Below are 9,812 nucleotides of genomic sequence, written 5' to 3'. Positions count from 1 at the left end.
TCAAAAAGGGTGTTGCCTGTGTTCTCCTCTAGGATTTTGATGGAATCTTGTCTCACATTTAGATCTTTCATCCATTTTGAGTTTATCTTTGTGTATGGTGAAAGAGAGTGGTCTAGTTTCATTCTTCTGCATGTGGATGTCCAATTTTCCCAGCACCATTTATTGAAGAGACTGTCTTTCTTCCAATGGATAGTCTTTCCTCCTTTATTGAATATTAGTTGGCCATAAAGTTCAGGGTCCACTTCTGGGTTCTCTATTCTGTTCCATTGATCTATGTGTCTGTTTTTGTGCCAGTACCACACTGTCTTGATGACCACAGCTTTGTAGTACAACCTGAAATCTGGCATTGTGATGCCTCCAGATATGGTTTTCTTTTTTAAAATTCCCCTGGCTAATCGGGGTCTTTTCTGATTCCACACAAATCTTAAAATAATTTGTTCTAACTCTCTGAAGAAAGTCCATGGTATTTTGATAGGGATTGCATTAAACGTGTAAATTGCCCTGGGTAACATTGACATTTTCACAATATTAATTCTGCCAATCCATGAGCATGGAATATTTTTCCATCTCTTTGTGTCTTCCTCAATTTCTTTCAGAAGTGTTCTATAGTGTTTAGGGTATAGATCCTTTACCTCTTTGGTGAGGTTTATTCCTAGGTATCTTATGCTTTTGGGTGCAATTGTAAATGGGATTGACTCCTTAATTTCTCTTTCTTCAGTCTCATTGTTAGTGTATAGAAATGCCATTGATTTTGTATCCTGCCATGCTACCAAATTGCTGTATGAGTTCTAGCAATCTTGGGGTGGAGGCTTTTGGGTTTTCTATGTAGAGTATCATGTCGTCGGTGAAGAGGGAGAGTTTGACTTCTTCTTTGCCAATTTGAATGCCTTTGATGTCTTTTTGTTGTCTGATTGCTGAGGCTAGGACTTCCAATACTATGTTGAATAGCAGTGGTGAGAGTGGACATCCCTGTCTTCTTCCTGATCTTAGGGGAAAGGCTCCCAGTGCTTCCCCATTGAGAATGATATTTGCTGTGGGCTTTTCGTAGATGGCTTTTAAGATGTCGAGGAAAGTTCCCTCTATCCCTACACTCTGAAGAGTTTTGATCAGGAATGGATGCTGTATTTTGTCAAATGCTTCTCTGCATCTAATGAGAGGATCATATGGTTCTTGGTTTTTCTCTTGCTGATATGATGAATCACATTGATTGTTTTACGAGTGTTGAACCAGCCTTGTGTCCCGGGGATAACTCCTACTTGGTCATGGTGAATAATTTTCTTAATGTGTTGTTGGATCCTATTGGCTAGTATCTTGTTGAGAATGTTTGCATCCATGTTCATCAGGGATATTGGTCTGTAATTCTCCTTTTTGGTGGCGTCTTTGTCTGGTTTTGGAATTAAGGTGATGCTGGTCTCATAGAACGAATTTGGAAGTACTCCATCTCTTTCTATCTTTCCAAACAGCTTTAGTAGTATAGGTATGGTTTCTTCTTTAAACGTTTGATAGAATTCCCCTGGGAAGCCATCTGGCCCTGGACTCTTGTGTCTTGGGAGGTTTTTGATGACTGCTTCAATTTCCTCCCTGGTTATTGGCCTGTTTAGGTTTTCTATTTCTTCCTGTTCCAGTTTTGGTAGTTTGTGGCTTTCCAGGAATGCGTCCATTTCTTCTAGATTGCCTAATTTATTGGCGTATAGCTGCTCATAATACGTTTTTAAAATCGTTTGTATTTCCTTGGTGTTGGTAGTGATCTCTCCTTTCTCATTCATGATTTTATTAATTTGAGTCTCCTCTCTCTTCTTTTTAATAAGGTTGGCTAATGGTTTATCTATCTTATTAATTCTTTCAAAGAACCAACTCTTGGTTCTGTTGATCTGTTCCACAGTTCTTCTGGTCTCGATTTCGTTGAGTTCTGCTCGAATTTTAATTAACTCTTTTCTTCTGCTGGGCGTGGGGTCAATCTGCTGTTTATTCTCTAGCTCCTTTATGTCTAAGATTAGCTTTTGTATTTGAGTTCTTTCCAGTTTTTGAATGGATGCTTGTATTGCGATGTATTTCCTCCTTAGGACTGCTTTTGCTGCATCCCAAAGATTTTGAACGGTTGTATCTTCATTCTCATTAGTTTCCATGAATCTTTTTAATTCTTCCTTAATTTCCTGGTTGACCCTTTCATCTTTTAGCAGGATGGTCCTTAACCTCCACGTGTTTGAGGTCCTTCCAAACTTCTTGTTCTGATTTAGTTCTAATTTCAAGGCATTATGGTCTGAGAATATGCAGGGGACGATCCCAATCTTTTGGTATCGGTTCAGACCCGATTTGTGACCCAGTATGTGGTCTATTCTGGAGAAAGTTCCATGTGCACTTGAGAAGAATGTGTATTCAGTTGAGTTTGGATGTAAAGTTCTGTAGATATCTGTGAAATCCATCTGGTCCAGTGTATCATTTAAAGCTCTCGTTTCTTTGGAGATGTCGTGCTTAGAAGACCTATCGAGGGTAGAAAGAGCTAGATTGAAGTCACCAAGTATAAGTGTATTATTATCTAAGTATTTCTTCACTTTGGTTATTAATTGGTTTATATATTTGGCAGCTCCCCCATTCGGGGCATATATATTCAGGATTGTTAAGTCCTCTTGTTGGATAGATCCTTTTAGCATGAAATAGCATCCCTCTTCATCTCTCACTATAGTCTTCGGGGTAAATTTTAGTTTATCTGATATAAGGATGGCTACCCCTGCTTTCTTTTGAGGACCATTTGAATGGTAAATGGTTCTCCAACCTTTTATTTTCAGGCTGTAGGTGTCCTTCTGTCTAAAATGAGTCTCTTGTAGACAGCAAATAGATGGGTCCTGCTTTTTTATCCAGTCTGAAACCCTGCGCCTTTTGATGGGGTCATTAAGCCCGTTCACGTTCAGAGTTATTATTGACAGATATGAGTTTAGTGTCATCATGATATCTATTCAGTCCTTGTTTTTGTGGATTGTTCCACTGAACTTCTTCTTAAAGGGGAATTTTAAGAGTCCCCCTTAAAATTTCTTGCAGAGCTGGTTTGTAGGTCACATATTCTTTCAGTTCCTGCCTGTCTTGGAAGCTCTTTATCTCTCCTTCCATTTTGAATGAGAGCCTTGCTGGATAAAGTATTCTTGGTTGCATGTTCTTCTCATTTAGGACCCTGAATATATCCTGCCAGCCCTTTCTGGCCTGCCAGGTCTCTGTGGAGAGGTCTGCTGTTACCCTAATACTCCTCCCCATAAAAGTCAGGGATTTCTTGTCTCTTGCTGCTTTAAGGATCTCTTTATCTTTGGAATTTGCAAGCTTCACTATTAGATGTCGAGGTGTTGAACGGTTTTTATTGATTTTAGGGGGGATCTCTCTATTTCCTGGATCTGAATGCCTGTTTCCCTTCCCAGATTAGGAAAGTTTTCAGCTATGATTTGTTCAAATACATATTCTGGCCCTCTGTCCCTTTCGGCGCCCTCGGGAACCCCAATTAAACATAGGTTTTTCTTCCTCAGGCCGTCGTTTATTTCCCTTAATCTGTCTTCATGGTCTTTTAATTGTCTGTCTCTTTTTTCCTCAGTTTCCCTCTTTGCCATCAACTTGTCTTCTATGTCACTCACTCGTTCTTCCACCTCGTTAACCCTCGTCGTTAGGACTTCTAGTTTGGATTGCATCTCATTCAATTGATTTTTAATTTCTGCCTGATTGGATCTAAATTCTGCAGTCATGAAGTCTCTTGAGTCCTTTATGCTTTTTTCTAGAGCCACCAGTAGCTGTATGATAGTGCTTCTGAATTGGCTTTCTGACATTGAATTGTAATCCAGATTTTGTAACTGTATGGGAGAGAGGACTGTTTCTGATTCTTTCTTTTGAGGTGAGGTTTTCCTTCTAGTCATTTTGCTCAGTGCAGAATGGCCAAAAACAAGTTGTACTGGGAAAAGGAGAAAAAGAGAAAGAAGGAAAGAAAAGAGAAAAAGAAAAAAGAAAAAAGGAAGAAAAAAAGAAAAAAAGAGAAGAAAAAGAGAAAGAGAAAGAAAAAGAATGAAAGGGAAAAAAGGGTGGGGGAAGCAAACAGAAATCAAAAAGAAAAACAGAGAAAAAAAAAAAACCACGGGGGAGTATCTTCTGATTCTGTATACTTTAAGTCCCTTGACTTCCCCTGGAACTTGTCCGTCTAGCTGGTCTTCTGGGGGAGGGGCCTGTTGTGCTGATTTTCAGGTGTGAGCACTTGGGGGAGCTGCTCTGCCCCCTGCCTGGTGCAGGGCTCAGTGGGGGTTGTTTACCCCGTGAGGCCCCAGGAGGAACAACCCCAGTGGCGGGGCCAGCTCTGGAGCCCTGGAGTCAGCTCCCGCAGTAACTCCGGAGCTCTCCGTCCGCAGGGCCTGGATGCTCCGGGGGCGGGGCCGCTGCTCTGCTCAGCTCAGGGCAGGAGCGTCCTCGCTGTCCTGGGCCTTCCCGGCCTCTGCCTGTCCCGGGGGAGGCCGGATCCCGGGCTGTGTCCCCGGCGCCCCGTGCTCCGGGACCTGCACTGTTGGATTCGCGCTCCCGGCCGCGCAGCCCCCTCTGGCGGAGCCTCTTCCTCTGCCCGAGCCCCTCCGAGCTGCTCCCGCCCCGCAGCCCCCTCCGCGGAGCCGCCTCCCGAGCCCCCCAGAGCTGCTCCCGGGTCCTGCCATGCACGCTGCAGCCTTCAGGGAGCTCAGCTCAGTGCACTCTCCTGCATGCGCCGCAGGTGCTGTTAGTGTCCCCGGGAGCCCGAGGGCACCCCCGCCCTCCTGGGGTCCTGCTCCAACTCCCTGCGAGCCCCTTTCCGCCCGGGAAGGTTGGTGCAGCTCCTGCTTCTCCGGGACGGGGCTCTCCTGTCCTGGGGACACTCGCCCCGGCCTCAGCCCGGCTCCTCGCGGGGCCCCTCCCCGTTGGAGGCCTTTTGTTTCTTTATTTCTTTTTCCCCGTCTTCCTACCTTGATAGAAGCGCGAACTCTTCTCACTGTAGCGTTCCAGCTGGTCTCTCTTTAAATCTCAGGCCGAATTCATAGATTTTCAGGATGATTTGAAGGTTATCTAGGTAATTTGGTGGGGACAGGTGATTTGGGAACCCTACTCTTACGCCATCTTGCCCCTCCTCCGGTGTTTTTTTTTAAGCACTTGAAAGATGTCACTGTCGTCTGACTTGCATAGTTTCTGATGAGAAGTCAGCCATAATTCCTACCTTTGTTCTACTGCACATGATAAGTCTTTTTTCTCTGGCTGCCTTTATAATTTTCTCTTTGTCTTAAGTTTCCAGCAGCTTAAATATGCTATGCCTATTTTGTTTGTTTGTGTTTTAATCTTTCTTCTATTTTCTGAACTTCTTGGATCTGTGGTTTGGTTTCTGTCATTAATTTTGGAAAATTCATGGCCATTATTTCTTCGAATACTTCTCCTTCCCCATTCTCTCTCTCTTGGGAATTCTATGACATATATGTTAGATTGATGTCCCACAGCTCTTTGATGGTCTATTCTGGTTTTCTCCCCACTCTTGTTTTCTCTTAGTGTTTGAGTAATTTCCATTGACTTATCTTCAAATTTATTTATTTATTTATTCATTTGAGAGAGACAGAGAGTGAGTACCAGTTGAGGGGGAGGACAAAGGGAGAGGGAGAGAGAGCCTCTCAAGCAGACTCTATGCTGTGTGTGTAGCCTGACTCCGGGCTTGATTCCACACCCCTGAGATTGTGACCTGAATCCAAATCAAGAGTTGGATGCTTAACTGATTGTGCCACCCAGGTGCCCCTGATTTATCTTCAAACTTGCTGACTCTTTTTTCAGCTGTGTCAGGTCTCCTGATGAGCCACTGAAAGTGCATCAGTGTTTTTCATTTCTAGCATTTCCATTTGATTCTTATAGTTTTATTCTCTCTGATGAAATTACCCATCAGATCTTGCACATTGTCTACCCTGTCCACCTTTTCCAGTGTCCGGTGGCATCTGCCCCAGGCAAACAAGTGCTCACTCTTATCTCACCTTGGAGGCACTGGTCTTTCTTTAGAGTTCAGGTCATTTGGATGCCCTGTGATCTCAGAGCTCTGATGAGTTCAAGAAAAGTTGTGATTTTCAGATTATCCAGATTTTTTGTTGTTGTTATAAGGATGCTCTTGGGCAGGCCGGGTGGCTCAGCATTTTAGTGCTGCCTTCAGCCCAGGGCATGATCCTGGAGACTCAGGATCGAGTCCCATGTTGGGCGCCCTGCATGGAGCCTGCTTCTACCTCTGCCTGTGTCTCTGCCTCTGTGTGTGTGTGTCTCTCATGAATAAATAAATAAAAATCTTTAAAAAAATAATTTTTGGTTTCTTTTGGATCCTTTAAATGTACATATATAACCAAACCAAGGCACTGGTATTTACTTGATAGAATTTAAGAGGGAATCCTCAATCTCCCTAAGACTAACCTAAAAGCCGTGGTAAGTAGTGTAAATAACTGATCAAATGTAATATATACCTTCATTATCAACTGAATTGTGTCCTCCCAAAATTCATATGTTGAAACCCTAACCCCCAATGTGACTGTATTTGGAGATAGGGACTTTAATTTTTTTTTATTTATTTATGATAGTCACAGAGAGAGAGAGAGAGAGAGAGAGAGAGGCAGAGACACAGGCAGAGGGAGAAGCAGGCTCCATGCACCAGGAGCCCGATGTGGGATTCGATCCCGGGTCTCCAGGATCACTCCCTGGGCCAAAGGCAGGCGCTAAACCGCTGGGCCACCCAGGGATCCCGGAGATAGGGACTTTAAAGAGGTAATTAAGTTTAAATGAGATGAAAGGATGGAGACAATCTAATCTTACTGGTGTTCTTTTTTTTTTTTTTTTTTGAAGATTTTATTCATTTATTCATGAGAGACACAGAGAGAGAGAGAGAGACAGAGAGAGACAGAGACACAGGCAGAGGGAGAAGCAGGCTCCTCGCAGGGAGCCCAATGTGAGACTCCATCCCAGGTCTTCAAGGTCACGCCCTGGGCCAAAGTCGGCGTTAAACCGCTGAGCTACCTGGTCTTCCCTGACTGGTGTTCTTCTAAGAGGAAGAGACACAAAGGATCCCTAAGCACAGAGGTAAGGATTCTGGTTACCAATGACAGTGTATGGGATTTCCTCCATACTACCAAGCAATTCTTGGAACCCAGCTAGGTGTCCTACAGTTCAACTTTATTCTGACACTATTTGGAGACAGCATCAGATCCCATAGGGTTAACCCATGAGGTTAAGTCCCCCCAAACTGCCCCCACCCAACTTCAGATGCTGCTCACAAGCCCAGGTGTCACCTACACTTCTGGCCAAGTGGCCGTAGGTTGGAGGTTCCAACATCCCCTCCTTGGGTTCAATTACTTTGCTAGAGCAGCTCACAGACTTCAGACATTTTACTTACTAGATTGCTGGTTCATTACAAAGGATACGAAGTATGCAAATCAACACCCAGATGAGATCCCAAACAAAGGAGCTTCTGCCTTTGTGGAGTTTGAGGCCCAAACAGTGGCAGGTGATATATTCTGATTCACCAACCTGGAAGCTCTCCAAACCTTGTCCGTTTGGTTTTTTATGGAGGCTTCATTACATAGGCAAGATTGATTAAATTTGAGGCCATTCACAATTGATTGAGCCTCCAACCCTCTCCCTCCTACAGTGGTTGGGGCTGAAGGGAAACAGAAAGTTCCAACCCTCCAATCACATAATCAGGTGCCCTGGCAACTAGCCCCTACCCTTAAATGGAGTCCCAAAGGTACCTCATTAACATAAAAACCCACACCATTATGGCGCTCATGACTTAGGAAACTCCAATAGTTTTAGGAGCTCTGTATCAGAAATGGGGATGGAGATCAAATATATATTTCTTATAAACTTATTATATTATACTTATTATATATTTTATACTTATACTTATTATGTTATAAACTTATTATATAAATATATTATAAATATATATAAAATATATATTTCTTATTATATCACAAGAGGAGAGGCCAAGTGTGGATGCCTGAGAGGGTGGCCATCTGCAAGTCAGAGGGGCCTCAGGGGAAAGAACGCTGCCAGCATCTTGATTTGGGACTTCCAGCCCCCACAACTATGAGAAAATAAATTTCTGTTGTGTAAGCACCCCCATTCTGTACTATTTTCTTATGGCCACCCAACTAGACTAATATACCCTCAATGCACATGTGGTAGATTTTTACCACCCCCTGCCCGGCTGCTTTACTACCCTATCCTCTGCCCCCTCCACATGCCACCTGCCCTGCCCCCCTCCCCTACTACCCCACTCCCCTGCCCTATCCCCCCCTTGTCCGATGCCCGCCCTCCCCCCACCCCAGCAGCTGCCCCCTACCTCCTAGGCCAACTCTTGCCTTCCCCCCACCCTCACTGCCTCCCCCTGCGCATTCTGCCAACACCACTCCCCCACCGTCCCCTCCACCCTCGTCTGATCCTTCCCCTCCCCCCCTTTTTTTTTTACCGACAGCATATATTTAATTAGACAATTGTAGGCTCTTTTTTAATGAGATAAAGCCCAATGCTTTATCCACGGTACTTGCACGTTCAAGAGAGTTGTGGGGGTGGGGGGCAGAGGGGAAGAAATCACAACGAAAACCGCAGATGTATGGGACAGATGTACTATAAAGCACCGTTTACTTTTTTTGGGTTAAAGGTAAATAACAGTCCATGCCCACTCACAACTAAAAGTGGGAGAGAAAAAAAAACTCGACTTCTTAATCTGGCGCTTTGGTTTCTGCTCATTTCATACATCTAATTTATTGGGTGCTAGTAGTCACTAGCAGACAATTAAAAGGAAAACGAACACAAGCAAGTTGGGAGTATGAGAAGGAAAAGCCGGCTTCCTGAGTGTGGGCGGGGCGCCCCACGCCAGTCCGGGCTCATCAGTAGAAGCAGACAGTGTGCAGAAAGGCTCTGCCGCTCTTTTCCTCGAACTCCTGTAGCAGTTCATCGATATCGTTCTCCATGTCGTCGGTGTGCTGGATGCACTGGCATAGCTCGCAGATGAGGAACGCTCCCAGAGTGGCCTCTTCAAGGTTGTCTTGGATGTCAACGTTGATCACATGCACCGGCTGGCAGGTCTCCTGCTCTCTCAAAGTCAGATCTTCCACCACTTGATCGTACACTCTCTCTTCACAGGTAACGATCAGATCAAATACGTCTCTGCAGTTCTGGAACCTTTCTGGGTGAGGCTTGATCCTCTTGTTTCTGTCTAGCATATGTAATATGCCGTTCTGTGTGTAGAGATCTTTGTCCTTCCGAAGGAGGTCATTGTACATCTGATCATACGTGGTCTTGAAATCGTAAACATTTGGTTTGTCAGGCGCTGGCCCCGGGAGCTTCACATGGGTCCCCGTTCCAAAAGACCGGACGCTGAATCCCCGCTTGTTGAGGATGTTGTGTGCCTCCATGCTTCTGTTCTGGTTGCTGGAGCACACCACCGCCACTTTCAGCGGCACCGAAGGCATAGCGGCAGCCGCCCCAAGGGCTAAACGAGACTACCCTGGACTCGTGCTTCACAGCTGCACTTCTTCATGACTAAGACATGGTGATTGTGGCGTCCAGAAGTCGCGGTGCAAAGGCGGGGCTTCCGCGACCTATTGCATCAGGACGCACGTGGGTGTGACGTGAGCATGTGTACGCACGTGGCTCCCACTGTTCACAGCGCCGCGCAAAGTGTCTTTGCAGTGTCCCTTTTATCAAGAGGTAGAATTATTTTTCTACTCTTTAAGTCTAAGCTGGCCTTGGTGACATGGGTGCGGGGGAGGGGTCTCAGTCTCAGACTCAGGAGGCCTTGCGTCTCCCGG

General features: G+C 45.0%; 1 pseudogene; it reads right to left on the bottom strand.

Annotated features, from left to right (window-relative positions):
* Positions 1–8,610: 8,610 nt before the first annotated feature.
* LOC144307847 (RNA polymerase II subunit A C-terminal domain phosphatase SSU72 pseudogene) lies at positions 8,611–9,567 on the bottom strand (annotated as a pseudogene).
* Positions 9,568–9,812: the final 245 nt, after the last annotated feature.

The sequence above is a fragment of the Canis aureus genome, chromosome X (assembly GCF_053574225.1).
Source record: "Canis aureus isolate CA01 chromosome X, VMU_Caureus_v.1.0, whole genome shotgun sequence".
NCBI classification, from domain to species: domain Eukaryota; kingdom Metazoa; phylum Chordata; class Mammalia; order Carnivora; family Canidae; genus Canis; species Canis aureus.
This window is presented reverse-complemented; position numbering and strand designations above follow the sequence as displayed.